We start from the raw sequence: 23,851 nt of genomic DNA on the forward strand, positions 1-23,851 counted from the left end.
TAGGAAATTTACCAAGGTTCTATGGTGTAATGGTTAGCACTTCAGACTCTGACTCTGACAATCTGAGTTCAAATCTCAGTAGGCCTATTTTACTAGATAGCGAGATCGTTGCAAGAAAGGCCAGTTAAGACTTTTTCCCACAGTGCAACCCTCTCTTTTAGAGTTTATGCACTGCGTTGCTGATGGATTAGGGTACTTGATTATGGTGAGTTATTGTACAACAGTACGTTATTACGCCAGGCTGTCGGAGGGTGCTGTACAGTATCCACCAAACTATTAGGTACACCCCCCTATTTTCAGTTTATTCTTATGGCACTACGTGTCCTAGATAAAATGCAATAACTCTTGAACCGCTTGGGCTAGATTTTTTTCCCTTTGGCCCTGAGTAGATCTAATGATGATCTACATTTTTTCTACACATGAAGTTGTCGTAGGATTAACCCCCACGGCGCTACGGTATCGTTCAGTTTATTAGGTACACCCGTTTTCCCCCATATGCGCCGTGTTAAATACGGCGTTTTCAAAAATTTATAAAAAATACTAAAAGTAAAGCTAAAAATTTTTTCTTTGTGCCAAAAGAACCACAGTTTTTCACTCTATACGAATATAAAGAATGATTTACAATAAAATCAACTCAGAGAACCCTTCCCTATGCCTCAAAGTTTTCCACTTCAAAATTTGTCGAAATTTCTAATGCCTATGGGGGCGACAGTGCAAGTGTGTAGTAAAAAGTAAAAATTTTGAAGTGGAAAACTTTAGGGTATAGACCTTTTTAAGATTGCTCGGTGTAAGCAGAGCGAAAAGTCGTGCGGCTAGTCGACTAGTGCGCACCATGGCGGGGGATAGCCGTAACTAGCTGCAGACTTGGCTTGATTCTTCGAATCACCTTGTTGTTCTGCTCTATGTTACTGTAGTCTGCTAGTGTATTAAAAGATAAAAATGTCCGTTTTCAAGTTATTTTGTAATAAATGTGGGTGAAAACAATTTTGTTCATTCTTTATTATTTATTTAACACCCGCAATGCTTTTCTTTTCATACCGAGGCGGCTTACATCACTTAGAACATTTGGAGTATCACAGGCTTTATTAGGAACACAACCAACATTAGGACGGTTTGATAGACTTAGATTCACTAAATTACTTTCTGTGTTCTTATTTTCAGTTATCTTCTTTGGTCTTCCTCTTTTCCTAGAAGGATTTGGCAGCATTTGAGGTGGGACATTCTCCTCACTAAAGTGAGATTTAGATTGAAGTTGTTCGGTTGTGGAAGTATTATCAGGAACTACCATAACATCACAGGATGCAGTCTCACATTCATTCATGGTGTCTATGAAAGTCAAAAGAAAAAGTAGGGTAATGTAGTTAAACAAAAGAAATAAACTTTTTTAAAATTTACCATTCACTCTTGGAGATTGATTTAACGTATTATCTGTCAACTTCATGGTACTTGCACAACTTTGCTGATTGATTGGTCCACTTGTTCTTTTCCTTGTAGCTGAGTTGAGACTTTTCCTTGAGTTAGATTTAGATTGAAGTTGTTTCGTTGAGGAAGTATTATCAGGAACTGTCATAACATCACAGGATGCAGCCTCACATTCATTCATAGTGTCTGTGAAAGTCAAAAGAAATATGTAGGCTAATGTAGGTAAACAAAAGAAATAAACTTTTTTAAAATGTACCATTCATTCTTGGAGCTTGATTTAAGGTATTATCTGTCAACTCCATGGAACTTGCACAAGTTTGCTGATTGATTGGTCCAGTTTTTCTTTTCCTTGAAGCAGTTTCTTTTTTACAGAATATGCACATCCAACTTTTAGATAATCTTTTTGATCCGGTACAGGACTTGTGGAATTCGTTAATTACACAGAATGAACTTGCACAGATAATTGTTTCCTCAATTTTTTGTGGATCTTGACAATAACAAATAAATTGGTTTAAGTGATCACTGAGCGCACTTTGTTGAGAGGATGTAGCTGGTTGTGGAATGTCCTTCACGTAACTATATCTTTTTGCTACGAGTTCAGGAAGGATGAAGTTAACAAAGAAAAGTTTGCCTTTAGCTGCCATCATTTCAATTACATCTTCATTCCTTTGCACTGTAACGTATTCGACTACTTTGTTGCCGTTAAACACAACAAAAAGTGCAAGGGGCAGCTCTGATACAAAAAGCTGCAATTGAACCTAAGAGATTAAAAATAATTTAACATTGCAAAAAGTGTGAAATTTTGTTTGAAATTGTTGTACCTGAGAGTAATACTCATGATTGTGATCTAGGCGTAGTTCATTTGTGCTTTCGTCCAACAATAAGCAGAAACCTTTATTATTCTTAGCGTACTCCCTGATACTTTTCCCTTTTACTAAATAAGGACATTTTACTTCAACTAAACCACGGCCATGGCAGATGCAAGCGAAGATTCTATCAGGAGACGCAGCAAGATAGGGATGACTTTTTGAAATAATTAATCCCACAGGTTCGCACAGAAAGTTTTCGTGTGTCTTCCTTGAATTAATTGTACTTTCTAGCAGGCTAATAGCCTTTGGCTCATTTCGTTGACCATATCTAGAAAAAGAAAAGATATCAAACACCAAGTGCAATAGAATTGTAAATAAATGGTTTACCTTGTGTACATGTTTCCTTTAAATGTAATAATTTCAGGGTAACACATTTCTAAAAGGAACTTTATTTCCCCACCACTCACTTCTTTACTTGGATCTCTTTTTAAAATTTCGTGGATCTTAGTACCCGTAATTCTTCCACTTCGCTGCTGCTCCCACTCCTCACATTCACTTTGATTTTTGGTTACGATCTCAACTGAACGCTGTTCTTCAATTGAAATTCTGATCTCTGAAAATATTCTTTCACATTCTTCATTCACTTCAAGCTCATATTTTCCTTCAAAATGAGGATTGTACAATTCTGACAGTGCTTTTGGTAAAATATGTGTTTCAGCTGGAGGCTGAAATGAATGTGCGTACTCAGGTACACAGGACAGTACAACAGGCAACTTTTTTAGCTTTTTGAGAGCTTCATTTGTACGTTGATGTTCTACATCAGTAACCTCTAGGATATCATTAAGTGGAACTTCTTTCTTTCTGGGAATGTGTACATCTAAATCAGCTATTTTCCCAATTGTAACCTATGTTGACAAAAATCGAATGAGGCTTTGAATGAAATATATGTTAGCTGTCAACTTACTGGTCCTTTCCCAGGCTGATTCCAATAGCATGGTAGTGATGTAATCGGAATACCAACATCATTGTCATCAGCAGTGGTTGATGAATCCTGTCGTGCTGATACTGCTAATTGTAAAAGGGCACTTACATGGATACACACACTACCTAGCCTGAGAATTAGATTGTTGTCGGTATCAGTTAAATACAAACACAAAATTAGTACACAAATCAATAACACAATAACAAAAAAGTGTAAAGTTACCCAGCAGCACAATCACAAAAAGCACGAAGGATTTTTCCAGTTTGGTGAAGAGCTACCCATGGCCTTGCAGGTTTATTTGAAAGGGACTGTGAATGAGTAACATGTGTGCGTATAATCACAACACCACTGCAAAGAGGAAACACTAACAATTTGTCAGTAAATGTGTTTGTTAGATACTGTTCAGAATCAAGATTTTTGTAGGCCTCGTATTTTTCACTGTCAGTTATATCGCGTTCGTAAACAAGATAGAGTCTCAAATGAAATTTCTCTATGGGGGGAAGATACTTAGATGAAGATTTTCCACTTTTAAATAACTGTAGAGGTATTACGAGGGGATCGTGGCACTTCAGGAACTCTAGTGTTTTATAATACAAATCACGGTCCTCTTCAACTAAAGAAAGCACTAATTGAGACAACTGAAACTTGAAAACGGGCATTTTTATCTTTTAATACACTAGCAGACTACAGTAACATAGAGCAGAACAACAAGGTGATTCGAAGAATTAAGCCAAGTCTGCAGCTAGTTACGGCTATCCCCCGCCATGGTGCGCACTAGTCGACTAGCCGCACGACTTTTCGCTCTGCTTACACCGAGCAATCTTGAAAAGGTCTATAGGGAAGGGTTCTCTGAGTTGATTTTATTGTAAAACATTCTTTATTTTCTGCGCTATCGAGGCGGCCATCGTCCTTGAACGCTTTAACAAAGTGGTACCAACTGTCTTCCTTGAAACGAAAGTTAATCGAGCTTGCCAGGAGTCGAACTTGGAATCTCCTGATCCGTAGTCAGGCGCGTTATCCATTGCGCCACAAAACCATTTTATACGACGAACAATACTAATTGTAAGAAACCACTACTTGTTTTGAACAGAAAGTGATCAGGTTTGAATCATGTCTTTACTAGTGAAGTCATGTTTAAAGCCTTTAACAAGAATTGAATTTATTATTACTGTTCATACGATCTTCACTGAATTGTTGATAGGGAGGTAATACAGCCCGGTTAGCTCAGACGGTAGAGCGCGGGACATTTAATCCTGAAGTCGAGAGTTCAAGTCCCTCATCGGGCGTGAAACGTGGGATGTGTACTAGATATGTGGTGGTGTTCAATACGGGATAATTATTCTGTAATTCAATGGTGCAGATAAACTGAGATAATCTGGCTTTAGATGAAAAACGTTAATGAATAAAATGTTGACGAGGTGACCGAGCGGTTAAGGTGATGGACTGCTAATCCATTGTGCATTGCACGCATGGGTTCGAATCCCATCTTCGTCGAAAGGAGTATTTAGGGATATTGGCAACTGTAACGCACTCCAATTGCTATGCAGTGATCAGAGATTCATAGCATTTCAATGTAGAAACTTAGTCTTCAAGCCACGGTAGGAAATTTATCAAGGTTCTATGGTGTAATGGTTAGCACTTCAGACTCTGACTCTGACAATCTGAGTTCAAATCTCAGTAGGACCTATTTTACTAGATAGCGAGATCGTTGCAAGAAAGGCCAGTCAAGACTTTTTCCCACAGTGCAACCCTCTCTTTTAGAGTTTATGCACTGCGTTGCTGATGGATTAGGGTACTTGATTATGGTGAGTTATTGTACAACAGTACGTTATTACGCCAGGCTGTCGGAGGGTGCTGTACATGTTCGTTGCAAATCGTTATTTCTTCAAGTCACCGCCATTGCCACTTCAAAGTATGTCTGTTTGCATCCATCCCCAAATACATCCGAGGGACACTATATCTTGCAAACGGCCTACAATTAGCAAACAACACTTTCGTAGTGGCGAGCACAACCCCATCGACGTAAAAACCATAATCGACGTAAACACCACAACCCTTTCCATCCTTTTCAAAGCGAAGCACAGTTTAGTATTTTGCTCTTTCTAAAATTTGACATGAATTTTTTCAAGAGGTAAAATGAAACAAATGCCCCGAGTGAGGTTCGAACTCACGACCTCGAGATTATGAGACTCGCGCGCTGCCTACTGCGCTATCGAGGCGGCTATCGTACTTGAACGCTATAACAAAGTGGTACCAACTGTCTTCCTTGAAACGCAAGTAAATCGAGCTTGCCAGGAGTCAAACCTGGAATCTCCTGATCCGTAGTAAGGCGCGTTATCCATTGCGCCACAAACCCATGTTATACGACGAACAATACTAATTGAAAGAAACCACTACTTGTTTTGAACAGAAAGTGATCAGGTTTGAATCATGTCTTTACTAGTGAAGTCGTGTTTTAAGCCTTTAAACAAACCCCATGTTACACGACGAACAATACTAATTGTAAGAAACAACTACTTGTTTTGGACAGAAAGTGATCAGGTTTGAATCATGTCTTTACTAGTGAAGTCATGTTTTAAGCCTTTAACAAGAATTGAATTTATTATTACTGTTCATACGATCTTCACTGAATTGTTGATAGGGAGGTAATACAGCCCGGTTAGCTCAGACGGTAGAGCGCCGGACTTTTAATCCTGAGGTCGAGGGTTCAAGTCCCTCATCGGGCGTGAAACGTGGGATGTGTACTAGATATGTGGTGGTGTTCGATACGGGATAATTATTCTGTAATTCAATGGTGCAGATAAACTGAGATAATCTGGCTTTAGATGAAAAACGTTAAGGAATAAAATGTCGACGAGGTGACCGAGCGGTTAAGGTGATGGACTGCTAATCCATTGTGCATTGAACGCATGGGTTCAAATCCCATCCTCGTCGAAAGGAGTAGTTAGGGATATTGGCAACTGTAACGCACTCCAATTGCTATGCAGTGATCAGAGGTTCATAGCATTTCAATGTAGAAACTTAGTCTTCAAGCCACGGTAGGAAATTTATCAAGTTTCTATGGTTTAATGGTTAGCACTTCAGACTCTGACTCTGACAATCTGAGTTCAAATCTCAGTAGGACCTATTTTACTAGATAGCGAGATCGTTGCAAGAAAGGCCAGTCAAGACTTTTTCCCACAGTGCAACCCTCTCTTTTATAGTTTATGCACTGCGTTGCTGATGGATTAGGGTACTTGATTATGGTGAGTTTTTGTACAACATTACGTTATTACGCCAGGCTGTCGGAGGGTGCTGTACATGTTCGTTGCAAATCGTTATTTCTTCAAGTCACCGCCATTGCCACTTCAAAGTATGTCTGTTTGCCTTCATCCCAAAATACATCCGAGGGACACTATATCTTGCAAACAGCCTACAATTAGCAAACAACACTTTCGTAGTGGCGAGCACAACCCCATCGACGTAAAAACCATAATCGACGTAAACACCACAACCCTTTCTATCCTTTTCAAAACGAAGCACAGTTTAGTATTTTGCTCTTTCTAAAGTTTGACATTAATTTTTTCAAGAGGTAAAATGAAACAAATGCCCTGAGTGAGGTTCGAACTCACGACCTCGAGATTATGAGATCCGCGCGCTGCCTACTGCCTATCGAGGCGGCCATCGCCCTTGAACGCTATAACATAATAGTACCAACTGTCTTCCTTGAAACGCAAGTAAATCGAGCTTGCCAGGAGTCGAACCTGGAATCTCCTGATCCGTAGTCAGGCGCGTTATCCATTGCGCCGCAAACACATGTTATACGACGAACGATACTAATTGAAAGAAACAACTACTTGTTTTGAACAGAAAGTGATCAGGTTTGAATCATGTCTTTACTAGTGAAGTCATGTTTTCAGCCTTTAAACAAACCCCATGTTACACGACGAACAATACTAATTGTAAGAAACAACTACTTGTTTTGGACAGAAAGTGATCAGGTTTGAATCATGTCTTTACTAGTGAAGTCATGTTTTAAGCCTTTAACAAGAATGGAATTTATTATTACTGTTCATACGATCTTTACTTAATTGTTGATAGGGAGGTAATACAGCCCGGTTAGCTCAGACGGTAGAGCGCGGGACTTTTAATCCTGAGGTCGAGGGTTCAAGTCCCTTATCGGGCGTGAAACGTGGGATGTGTACTAGATATGTGGTGGTGTTCGATACGGGATAATTATTCTGTAATTCAATGGTGCATATAAACTGAGATAATCTGGCTTTAGATGAAAAACGTTAAGGAATAAAATGTGGACGAGGTGACCGAGCGGTTAAGGTGATGGACTGCTAATCCATTGTGCATTGCACGCATGGGTTCGAATCCCATCCTCGTCGAAAGGAGTAGTTAGGGATATTGGCAACTGTAACGCACTCCAATTGCTATGCAGTGATCAGAGATTCATAGCATTTCAATGTAGTTTAGTCTTCAAGCCACGGTAGGAAATTTATCAAGTTTCTATGGTGTAATGGTTAGCACTTCAGACTCTAATTCTGACAATCTGAGTTCAAATCTCAGTAGGACCTATTTTACTAGATAGCGAGATCGTTGCAAGAAAGGCCAGTCAAGACTTTTTCCCACAGTGCAACCCTCTCTTTTATAGTTTATGCACTGCGTTGCTGATGGATTAGGGTACTTGATTATGGTGAGTTATTGTACAACAGTACGTTATTACGCCAGGCTGTCGGAGGGTGCTGTACATGTTCGTTGCAAATCGTTATTTCTTCAAGTCACCGCCATTGCCACTTCAAAGTATGTCTGTTTGCATCCATCCCCAAATACATCCGAGGGACACTATATCTTGCAAACAGCCTACAATTAGCAAACAACACTTTCGTAGTGGCGAGCACAACCCCATCGACGTAAAAACCATAATCGACGTAAACACCACAACCCTTTCTATCCTTTTCAAAACGAAGCACAGTTTAGTATTTTGCTCTTTCTAAAGTTTGACATTAATTTTTTCAAGAGGTAAAATGAAACAAATGCCCTGAGTGAGGTTCGAACTCACGACCTCGAGATTATGAGATCCGTGCGCTGCCTACTGCCTATCGAGGCGGCCATCGCCCTTGAACGCTATAACATAATAGTACCAACTGTCTTCCTTGAAACGCAAGTAAATCGAGCTTGCCAGGAGTCGAACCTGGAATCTCCTGATCCGTAGTCAGGCGCGTTATCCATTGCGCCACAAACCCATGTTATACGACGAACGATACTAATTGAAAGAAACAACTACTTGTTTTGAACAGAAAGTGATCAGGTTTGAATCATGTCTTTACTAGTGAAGTCATGTTTTAAGCCTTTAAACATGTTATACGACATGTTATACCATGTTACACGACGAACAATACTAATTGTAAGAAACAACTACTTGTTTTGGACAGAAAGTGATCAGGTTTGAATCATGTCTTTACTAGTGAAGTCATGTTTTAAGCCTTTAAACAAACCCCATGTTACACGACGAACAATACTAATTGTAAGAAACAACTACTTGTTTTGGACAGAAAGTGATCAGGTTTGAATCATGTCTTTACTAGTGAAGTCATGTTTTAAGCCTTTAACAAGAATTGAATTTATTATTACTGTTCATACGATCTTCACTGAATTGTTGATAGGGAGGTAATACAGCCCGGTTAGCTCAGACGGTAGAACGCGGGACTTTTAATCCTGATGTCGAGGGTTCAAGTCCCTTATCGGGCGTGAAACGTGGGATGTGTACTAGATATGTGGTGGTGTTCGATACGGGAAAATTATTCTGCAATTCAATGGTGCAGATAAACTGAGATAATCTGGCTTTAGATTAAAAACGTTAAGGAATAAAATGTCGACGAGGTGACCGAGCGGTTAAGGTGATGGACTGCTAATCCATTGTGCATTGCACGCATGGGTTCGAATCCCATCCTCGTCGAAAGGAGTAGTTAGGGATATTGGCAACTGTAACGCACTCCAATTGCTTTGCAGTGATCAGAGGTTCATAGCATTTCAATGTAGAAACTTAGTCTTCAAGCCACGGTAGGAAATTTATCAAGGTTCTATGTTGTAATGGTTAGCACTTCAGACTCTGACTCTGACAATCTGAGTTCAAATCTCAGTAGGACCTATTTTACTAGATAGCGAGATCGTTGCAAGAAAGGCCAGTCAAGACTTTTTCCCACAGTGCAACCCTCTATTTTATAGTTTATTCACTGCGTTGCTGACGGATTAGGATACTTGATTATGGTGAGTTATTGTACAACAGTACGTTATTACGCCAGGCTGTCGGAGGGTGCTGTACATGTTCGTTGCAAATCGTTATTTCTTCAAGTCACCGCCATTGCCACTTCAAAGTATGTCTGTTTGCATCCATCCCCAAATACATCCGAGGGACACTATATCTTGCAAACAGCCTACAATTAGCAAACAACACTTTCGTAGTGGCGAGCACAACCCCATCGACGTAAAAACCATAATCGACGTAAACACCACAACCCTTTCTATCCTTTTGAAAACGAAGCACAGTTTAGTATTTTGCTCTTTCTAAAGTTTGACATGAATTTTTTCAAGAGGTAAAATGAAACAAATGCCCCGAGTGAGGTTCGAACTCACGACCTCAAGATTATAAGACTCGCGCGCTGCCTACTGCGCTATCCAGGCGGCCATCGTCCTTGAACGCTAAAACAAAGTGGTACCAACTGTCTTCCTTGAAACGCAAGTAAATCGAGCTTGTCAGGAGTCGAACCTGGAATCTCCTGATCCGTAGTCAGGCGCGTTATCCATTGCGCCACAAACCCATGTTTTACGACGAACAATACTAATTGAAAAAAAAAAACTACTTGTTTTGAACAGAAAGTGATCAGGTTGGAATCATGTTTTTACTAGTGAAGTCATGTTTTAAGCCTTTAAACAAACCCCATGTTACACGACGAACAATACTAATTGTAAGAAACAACTACTTGTTTTGGACAGAAAGTGATCAGGTTTGAATCATGTTTTTACTGGTGAAGTCATGTTTTAAGCCTTTAAACAAACCCCATGTTACACGACGAACAATACTAATTGTAAGAAACAACTACTTGTTTTGGACAGAAAGTGATCAGGTTTGAATAATATCTTTACTAGTGAAGTCATGTTTTAAGCCTTTAACAAGAATGGAATTTATTATTACTGTTCATACGATCTTTACTGAATTGTTGATAGGGAGGTAATACAGCCCGGTTAGCTCAGACGGTAGAGCGCGGGACTTTTAATCCTGATGTCGAGGGTTCAACTCCCTTATCGGGAGTGAAACGTGGGATGTGTACTAGATATGTGGTGGTGTTCGATACGGGATAATTATTCTGTAATACAATGGTGCAGATAAACTGAGATAATCTGGCTTCAGATTAAAAACGTTAAGGAATAAAATGTCGACGAGGTGACCGAGCGGTTAAGGTGATGGACTGCTAATCCATTGTGCATTGCACGCATGGGTTCGAATCCCATCCTCGTCGATAGGAGTAGTTAGGAATATTGGCAACTGTAACGCACTCCAATTGCTATGCAGTGATCAGAGGTTCATAGCATTTCAATGTAGAAACTTAGTCTTCAAGCCACGGTAGGAAATTTACCAAGGTTCTATGGTGTAATGGTTAGCACTTCAGACTCTGACTCTGACAATCTGAGTTCAAATCTCAGTAGGCCTATTTTACTAGATAGCGAGATCGTTGCAAGAAAGGCCAGTTAAGACTTTTTCCCACAGTGCAACCCTCTCTTTTAGAGTTTATGCACTGCGTTGCTGATGGATTAGGGTACTTGATTATGGTGAGTTATTGTACAACAGTACGTTATTACGCCAGGCTGTCGGAGGGTGCTGTACAGTATCCACCAAACTATTAGGTACACCCCCCTATTTTCAGTTTATTCTTATGGCACTACGTGTCCTAGATAAAATGCAATAACTCTTGAACCGCTTGGGCTAGATTTTTTTCCCTTTGGCCCTGAGTAGATCTAATGATGATCTACATTTTTTCTACACATGAAGTTGTCGTAGGATTAACCCCCACGGCGCTACGGTATCGTTCAGTTTATTAGGTACACCCGTTTTCCCCCATATGCGCCGTGTTAAATACGGCGTTTTCAAAAATTTATAAAAAATACTAAAAGTAAAGCTAAAAATTTTTTCTTTGTGCCAAAAGAACCACAGTTTTTCACTCTATACGAATATAAAGAATGATTTACAATAAAATCAACTCAGAGAACCCTTCCCTATGCCTCAAAGTTTTCCACTTCAAAATTTGTCGAAATTTCTAATGCCTATGGGGGCGACAGTGCAAGTGTGTAGTAAAAAGTAAAAATTTTGAAGTGGAAAACTTTAGGGTATAGACCTTTTTAAGATTGCTCGGTGTAAGCAGAGCGAAAAGTCGTGCGGCTAGTCGACTAGTGCGCACCATGGCGGGGGATAGCCGTAACTAGCTGCAGACTTGGCTTGATTCTTCGAATCACCTTGTTGTTCTGCTCTATGTTACTGTAGTCTGCTAGTGTATTAAAAGATAAAAATGTCCGTTTTCAAGTTATTTTGTAATAAATGTGGGTGAAAACAATTTTGTTCATTCTTTATTATTTATTTAACACCCGCAATGCTTTTCTTTTCATACCGAGGCGGCTTACATCACTTAGAACATTTGGAGTATCACAGGCTTTATTAGGAACACAACCAACATTAGGACGGTTTGATAGACTTAGATTCACTAAATTACTTTCTGTGTTCTTATTTTCAGTTATCTTCTTTGGTCTTCCTCTTTTCCTAGAAGGATTTGGCAGCATTTGAGGTGGGACATTCTCCTCACTAAAGTGAGATTTAGATTGAAGTTGTTCGGTTGTGGAAGTATTATCAGGAACTACCATAACATCACAGGATGCAGTCTCACATTCATTCATGGTGTCTATGAAAGTCAAAAGAAAAAGTAGGGTAATGTAGTTAAACAAAAGAAATAAACTTTTTTAAAATTTACCATTCACTCTTGGAGATTGATTTAACGTATTATCTGTCAACTTCATGGTACTTGCACAACTTTGCTGATTGATTGGTCCACTTGTTCTTTTCCTTGTAGCTGAGTTGAGACTTTTCCTTGAGTTAGATTTAGATTGAAGTTGTTTCGTTGAGGAAGTATTATCAGGAACTGTCATAACATCACAGGATGCAGCCTCACATTCATTCATAGTGTCTGTGAAAGTCAAAAGAAATATGTAGGCTAATGTAGGTAAACAAAAGAAATAAACTTTTTTAAAATGTACCATTCATTCTTGGAGCTTGATTTAAGGTATTATCTGTCAACTCCATGGAACTTGCACAAGTTTGCTGATTGATTGGTCCAGTTTTTCTTTTCCTTGAAGCAGTTTCTTTTTTACAGAATATGCACATCCAACTTTTAGATAATCTTTTTGATCCGGTACAGGACTTGTGGAATTCGTTAATTACACAGAATGAACTTGCACAGATAATTGTTTCCTCAATTTTTTGTGGATCTTGACAATAACAAATAAATTGGTTTAAGTGATCACTGAGCGCACTTTGTTGAGAGGATGTAGCTGGTTGTGGAATGTCCTTCACGTAACTATATCTTTTTGCTACGAGTTCAGGAAGGATGAAGTTAACAAAGAAAAGTTTGCCTTTAGCTGCCATCATTTCAATTACATCTTCATTCCTTTGCACTGTAACGTATTCGACTACTTTGTTGCCGTTAAACACAACAAAAAGTGCAAGGGGCAGCTCTGATACAAAAAGCTGCAATTGAACCTAAGAGATTAAAAATAATTTAACATTGCAAAAAGTGTGAAATTTTGTTTGAAATTGTTGTACCTGAGAGTAATACTCATGATTGTGATCTAGGCGTAGTTCATTTGTGCTTTCGTCCAACAATAAGCAGAAACCTTTATTATTCTTAGCGTACTCCCTGATACTTTTCCCTTTTACTAAATAAGGACATTTTACTTCAACTAAACCACGGCCATGGCAGATGCAAGCGAAGATTCTATCAGGAGACGCAGCAAGATAGGGATGACTTTTTGAAATAATTAATCCCACAGGTTCGCACAGAAAGTTTTCGTGTGTCTTCCTTGAATTAATTGTACTTTCTAGCAGGCTAATAGCCTTTGGCTCATTTCGTTGACCATATCTAGAAAAAGAAAAGATATCAAACACCAAGTGCAATAGAATTGTAAATAAATGGTTTACCTTGTGTACATGTTTCCTTTAAATGTAATAATTTCAGGGTAACACATTTCTAAAAGGAACTTTATTTCCCCACCACTCACTTCTTTACTTGGATCTCTTTTTAAAATTTCGTGGATCTTAGTACCCGTAATTCTTCCACTTCGCTGCTGCTCCCACTCCTCACATTCACTTTGATTTTTGGTTACGATCTCAACTGAACGCTGTTCTTCAATTGAAATTCTGATCTCTGAAAATATTCTTTCACATTCTTCATTCACTTCAAGCTCATATTTTCCTTCAAAATGAGGATTGTACAATTCTGACAGTGCTTTTGGTAAAATATGTGTTTCAGCTGGAGGCTGAAATGAATGTGCGTACTCAGGTACACAGGACAGTACAACAGGCAACTTTTTTAGCTTTTTGAGAGCTTCATTTGTACGTTGATGTTCTACATCAGTAACCTCTAGGATATCATTAAGTGGAACTTCTTTCTTTCTGGGAATGTGTACATCTAAATCAGCTATTTTCCCAATTGTAACCTATGTTGACAAAAATCGAATGAGGCTTTGAATGAAATATATGTTAGCTGTCAACTTACTGGTCCTTTCCCAGGCTGATTCCAATAGCATGGTAGTGATGTAATCGGAATACCAACATCATTGTCATCAGCAGTGGTTGATGAATCCTGTCGTGCTGATACTGCTAATTGTAAAAGGGCACTTACATGGATACACACACTACCTAGCCTGAGAATTAGATTGTTGTCGGTATCAGTTAAATACAAACACAAAATTAGTACACAAATCAATAACACAATAACAAAAAAGTGTAAAGTTACCCAGCAGCACAATCACAAAAAGCACGAAGGATTTTTCCAGTTTGGTGAAGAGCTACCCATGGCCTTGCAGGTTTATTTGAAAGGGACTGTGAATGAGTAACATGTGTGCGTATAATCACAACACCACTGCAAAGAGGAAACACTAACAATTTGTCAGTAAATGTGTTTGTTAGATACTGTTCAGAATCAAGATTTTTGTAGGCCTCGTATTTTTCACTGTCAGTTATATCGCGTTCGTAAACAAGATAGAGTCTCAAATGAAATTTCTCTATGGGGGGAAGATACTTAGATGAAGATTTTCCACTTTTAAATAACTGTAGAGGTATTACGAGGGGATCGTGGCACTTCAGGAACTCTAGTGTTTTATAATACAAATCACGGTCCTCTTCAACTAAAGAAAGCACTAATTGAGACAACTGAAACTTGAAAACGGGCATTTTTATCTTTTAATACACTAGCAGACTACAGTAACATAGAGCAGAACAACAAGGTGATTCGAAGAATTAAGCCAAGTCTGCAGCTAGTTACGGCTATCCCCCGCCATGGTGCGCACTAGTCGACTAGCCGCACGACTTTTCGCTCTGCTTACACCGAGCAATCTTGAAAAGGTCTATAGGGAAGGGTTCTCTGAGTTGATTTTATTGTAAAACATTCTTTATTTTCTGCGCTATCGAGGCGGCCATCGTCCTTGAACGCTTTAACAAAGTGGTACCAACTGTCTTCCTTGAAACGAAAGTTAATCGAGCTTGCCAGGAGTCGAACTTGGAATCTCCTGATCCGTAGTCAGGCGCGTTATCCATTGCGCCACAAAACCATTTTATACGACGAACAATACTAATTGTAAGAAACCACTACTTGTTTTGAACAGAAAGTGATCAGGTTTGAATCATGTCTTTACTAGTGAAGTCATGTTTAAAGCCTTTAACAAGAATTGAATTTATTATTACTGTTCATACGATCTTCACTGAATTGTTGATAGGGAGGTAATACAGCCCGGTTAGCTCAGACGGTAGAGCGCGGGACATTTAATCCTGAAGTCGAGAGTTCAAGTCCCTCATCGGGCGTGAAACGTGGGATGTGTACTAGATATGTGGTGGTGTTCAATACGGGATAATTATTCTGTAATTCAATGGTGCAGATAAACTGAGATAATCTGGCTTTAGATGAAAAACGTTAATGAATAAAATGTTGACGAGGTGACCGAGCGGTTAAGGTGATGGACTGCTAATCCATTGTGCATTGCACGCATGGGTTCGAATCCCATCTTCGTCGAAAGGAGTATTTAGGGATATTGGCAACTGTAACGCACTCCAATTGCTATGCAGAGATCAGAGATTCATAGCATTTCAATGTAGAAACTTAGTCTTCAAGCCACGGTAGGAAAATTATCAAGGTTCTATGGTGTAATGGTTAGCACTTCAGACTCTGACTCTTACAATCTGAGTTCAAATCTCAGTAGGACCTATTTTACTAGATAGCGAGATCGTTGCAAGAAAGGCCAGTCAAGACTTTTTCCCACAGTGCAACCCTCTCTTTTAGAGTTTATGCACTGCGTTGCTGATGGATTAGGGTACTTGATTATGGTGAGTTATTGTACAACAGTACGTTATTACGCCAGGCTGTCGGAGGGTGCTGTACATGTTCGTTGCAAATCGTTATTTCTTCAAGTCACCGCCATTGCCACTTCAAAGTATGTCTGTTTGCATCCATCCCCAAATACATCCGAGGGACACTATATCTTGCAAACGGCCTACAATTAGCAAACAACACTTTCGTAGTGGCGAGCACAACCCCATCGACGTAAAAACCATAATCGACGTAAACACCACAACCCTTTCCATCCTTTTCAAAGCGAAGCACAGTTTAGTATTTTGCTCTTTCTAAAATTTGACATGAATTTTTTCAAGAGGTAAAATGAAACAAATGCCCCGAGTGAGGTTCGAACTCACGACCTCGAGATTATGAGACTCGCGCGCTGCCTACTGCGCTATCGAGGCGGCTATCGTCCTTGAACGCTATAACAAAGTGGTACCAACTGTCTTCCTTGAAACGCAAGTAAATCGAGCTTGCCAGGAGTCAAACCTGGAATCTCCTGATCCGTAGTAAGGCGCGTTATCCATTGCGCCACAAACCCATGTTATACGACGAACAATACTAATTGAAAGAAACCACTACTTGTTTTGAACAGAAAGTGATCAGGTTTGAATCATGTCTTTACTAGTGAAGTCGTGTTTTAAGCCTTTAAACAAACCCCATGTTACACGACGAACAATACTAATTGTAAGAAACAACTACTTGTTTTGGACAGAAAGTGATCAGGTTTGAATCATGTCTTTACTAGTGAAGTCATGTTTTAAGCCTTTAACAAGAATTGAATTTATTATTACTGTTCATACGATCTTCACTGAATTGTTGATAGGGAGGTAATACAGCCCGGTTAGCTCAGACGGTAGAGCGCCGGACTTTTAATCCTGAGGTCGAGGGTACAAGCCCCTCATCGGGCGTGAAACGTGGGATGTGTACTAGATATGTGGTGGTGTTCGATACGGGATAATTATTCTGTAATTCAATGGTGCAGATAAACTGAGATAATCTGGCTTTAGATGAAAAACGTTAAGGAATAAAATGTCGACGAGGTGACCGAGCGGTTAAGGTGATGGACTGCTAATCCATTGTGCATTGAACGCATGGGTTCAAATCCCATCCTCGTCGAAAGGAGTAGTTAGGGATATTGGCAACTGTAACGCACTCCAATTGCTATGCAGTGATCAGAGGTTCATAGCATTTCAATGTAGAAACTTAGTCTTCAAGCCACGGTAGGAAATTTATCAAGTTTCTATGGTTTAATGGTTAGCACTTCAGACTCTGACTCTGACAATCTGAGTTCAAATCTCAGTAGGACCTATTTTACTAGATAGCGAGATCGTTGCAAGAAAGGCCAGTCAAGACTTTTTCCCACAGTGCAACCCTCTCTTTTATAGTTTATGCACTGCGTTGCTGATGGATTAGGGTACTTGATTATGGTGAGTTTTTGTACAACATTACGTTATTACGCCAGGCTGTCGGAGGGTGCTGTACATGTTCGTTGCAAATCGTTATTTCTTCAAGTCACCGCCATTGCCACTTCAAAGTATGTCTGTTTGCCTTCATCCCAAAATACATCCGAGGGACACTATATCTTGCAAACAGCCTACAATTAGCAAACAACACTTTCGTAGTGGCGAGCACAACCCCATCGACGTAAAAACCATAATCGACGTAAACACCACAACCCTTTCTATCCTTTTCAAAACGAAGCACAGTTTAGTATTTTGCTCTTTCTAAAGTTTGACATTAATTTTTTCAAGAGGTAAAATGAAACAAATGCCCTGAGTGAGGTTCGAACTCACGACCTCGAGATTATGAGATCCGCGCGCTGCCTACTGCCTATCGAGGCGGCCATCGCCCTTGAACGCTATAACATAATAGTACCAACTGTCTTCCTTGAAACGCAAGTAAATCGAGCTTGCCAGGAGTCGAACCTGGAATCTCCTGATCCGTAGTCAGGCGCGTTATCCATTGCGCCGCAAACACATGTTATACGACGAACGATACTAATTGAAAGAAACAACTACTTGTTTTGAACAGAAAGTGATCAGGTTTGAATCATGTCTTTACTAGTGAAGTCATGTTTTCAGCCTTTAAACAAACCCCATGTTACACGACGAACAATACTAATTGTAAGAAACAACTACTTGTTTTGGACAGAAAGTGATCAGGTTTGAATCATGTCTTTACTAGTGAAGTCATGTTTTAAGCCTTTAACAAGAATGGAATTTATTATTACTGTTCATACGATCTTTACTTAATTGTTGATAGGGAGGTAATACAGCCCGGTTAGCTCAGACGGTAGAGCGCGGGACTTTTAATCCTGAGGTCGAGGGTTCAAGTCCCTTATCGGGCGTGAAACGTGGGATGTGTACTAGATATGTGGTGGTGTTCGATACGGGATAATTATTCTGTAATTCAATGGTGCAGATAAACTGAGATAATCTGGCTTTAGATGAAAAACGTTAAGGAATAAAATGTGGACGAGGTGACCGAGCGGTTAAGGTGATGGACTGCTAATCCATTGTGCATTGCACGCATGGGTTCGAATCCCATCCTCGTCGAAAGGAGTAGTTAGGGATATTGGCAACTGTAACGCACTCCAATTGCTATGCAGTGATCAGAGATTCATAGCATTTCAATGTAGTTTAGTCTTCAAGCCACGGTAGGAAATTTATCAAGTTTCTATGGTGTAATGGTTAGCACTTCAGACTCTAATTCTGACAATCTGAGTTCAAATCTCAGTAGGACCTATTTTACTAGATAGCGAGATCGTTGCAAGAAAGGCCAGTCAAGACTTTTTCCCACAGTGCAACCCTCTCTTTTATAGTTTATGCACTGCGTTGCTGATGGATTAGGGTACTTGATTATGGTGAGTTATTGTACAACAGTACGTTATTACGCCAGGCTGTCGGAGGGTGCTGTACATGTTCGTTGCAAATCGTTATTTCTTCAAGTCACCGCCATTGCCACTTCAAAGTATGTCTGTTTGCATCCATCCCCAAATACATCCGAGGGACACTATATCTTGCAAACAGCCTACAATTAGCAAACAACACTTTCGTAGTGGCGAGCACAACCCCATCGACGTAAAAACCATAATCGACGTAAACACCACAACCCTTTCTATCCTTTTCAAAACGAAGCACAGTTTAGTATTTTGCTCTTTCTAAAGTTTGACATTAATTTTTTCAAGAGGTAAAATGAAACAAATGCCCTGAGTGAGGTTCGAACTCACGACCTCGAGATTATGAGATCCGTGCGCTGCCTACTGCCTATCGAGGCGGCCATCGCCCTTGAACGCTATAACATAATAGTACCAACTGTCTTCCTTGAAACGCAAGTAAATCGAGCTTGCCAGGAGTCGAACCTGGAATCTCCTGATCCGTAGTCAGGCGCGTTATCCATTGCGCCACAAACCCATGTTATACGACGAACGATACTAATTGAAAGAAACAACTACTTGTTTTGAACAGAAAGTGATCAGGTTTGAATCATGTCTTTACTAGTGAAGTCATGTTTTAAGCCTTTAAACATGTTATACGACATGTTATACCATGTTACACGACGAACAATACTAATTGTAAGAAACAACTACTTGTTTTGGACAGAAAGTGATCAGGTTTGAATCATGTCTTTACTAGTGAAGTCATGTTTTAAGCCTTTAAACAAACCCCATGTTACACGACGAACAATACTAATTGTAAGAAACAACTACTTGTTTTGGACAGAAAGTGATCAGGTTTGAATCATGTCTTTACTAGTGAAGTCATGTTTTAAGCCTTTAACAAGAATTGAATTTATTATTACTGTTCATACGATCTTCACTGAATTGTTGATAGGGAGGTAATACAGCCCGGTTAGCTCAGACGGTAGAACGCGGGACTTTTAATCCTGATGTCGAGGGTTCAAGTCCCTTATCGGGCGTGAAACGTGGGATGTGTACTAGATATGTGGTGGTGTTCGATACGGGATAATTATTCTGTAATTCAATGGTGCAGATAAACTGAGATAATCTGGCTTTAGATTAAAAACGTTAAGGAATAAAATGTCGACGAGGTGACCGAGCGGTTAAGGTGATGGACTGCTAATCCATTGTGCATTGCACGCATGGGTTCGAATCCCATCTTCGTCGATAGGAGTAGTTAGGAATATTGGCAACTGTAACGAACTCCAATTGCTATGCAGTGATCAGAGGTTCATAGCATTTCAATGTAGAAACTTAGTCTTCAAGCCACGGTAGGAAATTTACCAAGGTTCTATGGTGTAATGGTTAGCACTTCAGACTCTGACTCTGACAATCTGAGTTCAAATCTCAGTAGGCCTATTTTACTAGATAGCGAGATCGTTGCAAGAAAGGCCAGTTAAGACTTTTTCCCACAGTGCAACCCTCTCTTTTAGAGTTTATGCACTGCGTTGCTGATGGATTAGGGTACTTGATTATGGTGAGTTATTGTACAACAGTACGTTATTACGCCAGGCTGTCGGAGGGTGCTGTACAGTATCCACCAAACTATTAGGTACACCCCCCTATTTTCAGTTTATTCTTATGGCACTACGTGTCCTAGATAAAATGCAATAACTCTTGAACCGCTTGGGCTAGATTTTTTTCCCTTTGGCCCTGAGTAGATCTAATGATGATCTACATTTTTTCTACACATGAAGTTGTCGTAGGATTAACCCCCACGGCGCTACGGTATCGTTCAGTTTATTAGGTACACCCGTTTTCCCCCATATGCGCCGTGTTAAATACGGCGTTTTCAAAAATTTATAAAAAATACTAAAAGTAAAGCTAAAAATTTTTTCTTTGTGCCAAAAGAACCACAGTTTTTCACTCTATACGAATATAAAGAATGATTTACAATAAAATCAACTCAGAGAACCCTTCCCTATGCCTCAAAGTTTTCCACTTCAAAATTTGTCGAAATTTCTAATGCCTATGGGGGCGACAGTGCAAGTGTGTAGTAAAAAGTAAAAATTTTGAAGTGGAAAACTTTAGGGTATAGACCTTTTTAAGATTGCTCGGTGTAAGCAGAGCGAAAAGTCGTGCGGCTAGTCGACTAGTGCGCACCATGGCGGGGGATAGCCGTAACTAGCTGCAGACTTGGCTTGATTCTTCGAATCACCTTGTTGTTCTGCTCTATGTTACTGTAGTCTGCTAGTGTATTAAAAGATAAAAATGTCCGTTTTCAAGTTATTTTGTAATAAATGTGGGTGAAAACAATTTTGTTCATTCTTTATTATTTATTTAACACCCGCAATGCTTTTCTTTTCATACCGAGGCGGCTTACATCACTTAGAACATTTGGAGTATCACAGGCTTTATTAGGAACACAACCAACATTAGGACGGTTTGATAGACTTAGATTCAATAAATTACTTTCTGTGTTCTTATTTTCAGTTATCTTCTTTGGTCTTCCTCTTTTCCTAGAAGGATTTGGCAGCATTTGAGGTGGGACATTCTCCTCACTAAAGTGAGATTTAGATTGAAGTTGTTCGGTTGTGGAAGTATTATCAGGAACTACCATAACATCACAGGATGCAGTCTCACATTCATTCATGGTGTCTATGAAAGTCAAAAGAAAAAGTAGGGTAATGTAGTTAAACAAAAGAAATAAACTTTTTTAAAATTTACCATTCACTCTTGGAGATTGATTTAACGTATTATCTGTCAACTTCATGGTACTTGCACAACTTTGCTGATTGATTGGTCCACTTGTTCTTTTCCTTGTAGCTGAGTTGAGACTTTTCCTTGAGTTAGATTTAGATTGAAGTTGTTTCGTTGAGGAAGTATTATCAGGAACTGTCATAACATCACAGGATGCAGCCTCACATTCATTCATAGTGTCTGTGAAAGTCAAAAGAAATATGTAGGCTAATGTAGGTAAACAAAAGAAATAAACTTTTTTAAAATGTACCATTCATTCTTGGAGCTTGATTTAAGGTATTATCTGTCAACTCCATGGAACTTGCACAAGTTTGCTGATTGATTGGTCCAGTTTTTCTTTTCCTTGAAGCAGTTTCTTTTTTACAGAATATGCACATCCAACTTTTAGATAATCTTTTTGATCCGGTACAGGACTTGTGGAATTCGTTAATTACACAGAATGAACTTGCACAGATAATTGTTTCCTCAATTTTTTGTGGATCTTGACAATAACAAATAAATTGGTTTAAGTGATCACTGAGCGCACTTTGTTGAGAGGATGTAGCTGGTTGTGGAATGTCCTTCACGTAACTATATCTTTTTGCTACGAGTTCAGGAAGGATGAAGTTAACAAAGAAAAGTTTGCCTTTAGCTGCCATCATTTCAATTACATCTTCATTCCTTTGCACTGTAACGTATTCGACTACTTTGTTGCCGTTAAACACAACAAAAAGTGCAAGGGGCAGCTCTGATACAAAAAGCTGCAATTGAACCTAAGAGATTAAAAATAATTTAACATTGCAAAAAGTGTGAAATTTTGTTTGAAATTGTTGTACCTGAGAGTAATACTCATGATTGTGATCTAGGCGTAGTTCATTTGTGCTTTCGTCCAACAATAAGCAGAAACCTTTATTATTCTTAGCGTACTCCCTGATACTTTTCCCTTTTACTAAATAAGGACATTTTACTTCAACTAAACCACGGCCATGGCAGATGCAAGCGAAGATTCTATCAGGAGACGCAGCAAGATAGGGATGACTTTTTGAAATAATTAATCCCACAGGTTCGCACAGAAAGTTTTCGTGTGTCTTCCTTGAATTAATTGTACTTTCTAGCAGGCTAATAGCCTTTGGCTCATTTCGTTGACCATATCTAGAAAAAGAAAAGATATCAAACACCAAGTGCAATAGAATTGTAAATAAATGGTTTACCTTGTGTACATGTTTCCTTTAAATGTAATAATTTCAGGGTAACACATTTCTAAAAGGAACTTTATTTCCCCACCACTCACTTCTTTACTTGGATCTCTTTTTAAAATTTCGTGGATCTTAGTACCCGTAATTCTTCCACTTCGCTGCTGCTCCCACTCCTCACATTCACTTTGATTTTTGGTTACGATCTCAACTGAACGCTGTTCTTCAATTGAAATTCTGATCTCTGAAAATATTCTTTCACATTCTTCATTCACTTCAAGCTCATATTTTCCTTCAAAATGAGGATTGTACAATTCTGACAGTGCTTTTGGTAAAATATGTGTTTCAGCTGGAGGCTGAAATGAATGTGCGTACTCAGGTACACAGGACAGTACAACAGGCAACTTTTTTAGCTTTTTGAGAGCTTCATTTGTACGTTGATGTTCTACATCAGTAACCTCTAGGATATCATTAAGTGGAACTTCTTTCTTTCTGGGAATGTGTACATCTAAATCAGCTATTTTCCCAATTGTAACCTATGTTGACAAAAATCGAATGAGGCTTTGAATGAAATATATGTTAGCTGTCAACTTACTGGTCCTTTCCCAGGCTGATTCCAATAGCATGGTAGTGATGTAATCGGAATACCAACATCATTGTCATCAGCAGTGGTTGATGAATCCTGTCGTGCTGATACTGCTAATTGTAAAAGGGCACTTACATGGATACACACACTACCTAGCCTGAGAATTAGATTGTTGTCGGTATCAGTTAAATACAAACACAAAATTAGTACACAAATCAATAACACAATAACAAAAAAGTGTAAAGTTACCCAGCAGCACAATCACAAAAAGCACGAAGGATTTTTCCAGTTTGGTGAAGAGCTACCCATGGCCTTGCAGGTTTATTTGAAAGGGACTGTGAATGAGTAACATGTGTGCGTATAATCACAACACCACTGCAAAGAGGAAACACTAACAATTTGTCAGTAAATGTGTTTGTTAGATACTGTTCAGAATCAAGATTTTTGTAGGCCTCGTATTTTTCACTGTCAGTTATATCGCGTTCGTAAACAAGATAGAGTCTCAAATGAAATTTCTCTATGGGGGGAAGATACTTAGATGAAGATTTTCCACTTTTAAATAACTGTAGAGGTATTACGA

The 23,851-nt window shown here is 39.2% G+C and overlaps 21 non-coding genes across 21 annotated transcripts; 15 read left to right on the forward strand and 6 right to left on the reverse strand.

Moving 5' to 3' along the window:
* The first annotated feature begins 4,625 nt into the window (after positions 1–4,625).
* Trnas-gcu lies at positions 4,626–4,707 on the forward strand. The gene has a single exon. It is a non-coding gene; the product is annotated as a tRNA-Ser (tRNA).
* Positions 4,708–4,827: 120 nt separating this feature from the next.
* Positions 4,828–4,899, forward strand: Trnaq-cug. The gene has a single exon. It is a non-coding gene; the product is annotated as a tRNA-Gln (tRNA).
* A 460-nt stretch (positions 4,900–5,359) lies between these two features.
* On the reverse strand, positions 5,360–5,432 carry Trnam-cau. The gene has a single exon. It is a non-coding gene; the product is annotated as a tRNA-Met (tRNA).
* A 434-nt stretch (positions 5,433–5,866) lies between these two features.
* On the forward strand, positions 5,867–5,939 carry Trnak-uuu. The gene has a single exon. It is a non-coding gene; the product is annotated as a tRNA-Lys (tRNA).
* A 126-nt stretch (positions 5,940–6,065) lies between these two features.
* On the forward strand, positions 6,066–6,147 carry Trnas-gcu. The gene has a single exon. It is a non-coding gene; the product is annotated as a tRNA-Ser (tRNA).
* A 1,158-nt stretch (positions 6,148–7,305) lies between these two features.
* On the forward strand, positions 7,306–7,378 carry Trnak-uuu. The gene has a single exon. It is a non-coding gene; the product is annotated as a tRNA-Lys (tRNA).
* Positions 7,379–7,504: 126 nt separating this feature from the next.
* Positions 7,505–7,586, forward strand: Trnas-gcu. The gene has a single exon. It is a non-coding gene; the product is annotated as a tRNA-Ser (tRNA).
* Positions 7,587–8,371: 785 nt separating this feature from the next.
* Trnar-acg lies at positions 8,372–8,444 on the reverse strand. The gene has a single exon. It is a non-coding gene; the product is annotated as a tRNA-Arg (tRNA).
* Positions 8,445–9,075: 631 nt separating this feature from the next.
* Positions 9,076–9,157, forward strand: Trnas-gcu. The gene has a single exon. It is a non-coding gene; the product is annotated as a tRNA-Ser (tRNA).
* Positions 9,158–9,277: 120 nt separating this feature from the next.
* Trnaq-cug lies at positions 9,278–9,349 on the forward strand. Its single transcript has one exon. It is a non-coding gene; the product is annotated as a tRNA-Gln (tRNA).
* Positions 9,350–9,809: 460 nt separating this feature from the next.
* On the reverse strand, positions 9,810–9,882 carry Trnai-uau. The gene has a single exon. It is a non-coding gene; the product is annotated as a tRNA-Ile (tRNA).
* A 64-nt stretch (positions 9,883–9,946) lies between these two features.
* On the reverse strand, positions 9,947–10,019 carry Trnar-acg. The gene has a single exon. It is a non-coding gene; the product is annotated as a tRNA-Arg (tRNA).
* A 617-nt stretch (positions 10,020–10,636) lies between these two features.
* Trnas-gcu lies at positions 10,637–10,718 on the forward strand. The gene has a single exon. It is a non-coding gene; the product is annotated as a tRNA-Ser (tRNA).
* A 4,730-nt stretch (positions 10,719–15,448) lies between these two features.
* On the forward strand, positions 15,449–15,530 carry Trnas-gcu. The gene has a single exon. It is a non-coding gene; the product is annotated as a tRNA-Ser (tRNA).
* Positions 15,531–15,650: 120 nt separating this feature from the next.
* Trnaq-cug lies at positions 15,651–15,722 on the forward strand. Its single transcript has one exon. It is a non-coding gene; the product is annotated as a tRNA-Gln (tRNA).
* A 460-nt stretch (positions 15,723–16,182) lies between these two features.
* Trnam-cau lies at positions 16,183–16,255 on the reverse strand. Its single transcript has one exon. It is a non-coding gene; the product is annotated as a tRNA-Met (tRNA).
* Positions 16,256–16,888: 633 nt separating this feature from the next.
* Positions 16,889–16,970, forward strand: Trnas-gcu. Its single transcript has one exon. It is a non-coding gene; the product is annotated as a tRNA-Ser (tRNA).
* A 1,158-nt stretch (positions 16,971–18,128) lies between these two features.
* Trnak-uuu lies at positions 18,129–18,201 on the forward strand. Its single transcript has one exon. It is a non-coding gene; the product is annotated as a tRNA-Lys (tRNA).
* A 126-nt stretch (positions 18,202–18,327) lies between these two features.
* On the forward strand, positions 18,328–18,409 carry Trnas-gcu. Its single transcript has one exon. It is a non-coding gene; the product is annotated as a tRNA-Ser (tRNA).
* A 785-nt stretch (positions 18,410–19,194) lies between these two features.
* Positions 19,195–19,267, reverse strand: Trnar-acg. The gene has a single exon. It is a non-coding gene; the product is annotated as a tRNA-Arg (tRNA).
* A 631-nt stretch (positions 19,268–19,898) lies between these two features.
* Positions 19,899–19,980, forward strand: Trnas-gcu. Its single transcript has one exon. It is a non-coding gene; the product is annotated as a tRNA-Ser (tRNA).
* Positions 19,981–23,851: the final 3,871 nt, after the last annotated feature.

The sequence above is a fragment of the Daphnia pulicaria genome, chromosome 1, assembly GCF_021234035.1.
Source record: "Daphnia pulicaria isolate SC F1-1A chromosome 1, SC_F0-13Bv2, whole genome shotgun sequence".
NCBI classification, from domain to species: Eukaryota; Metazoa; Arthropoda; class Branchiopoda; order Diplostraca; family Daphniidae; genus Daphnia; species Daphnia pulicaria.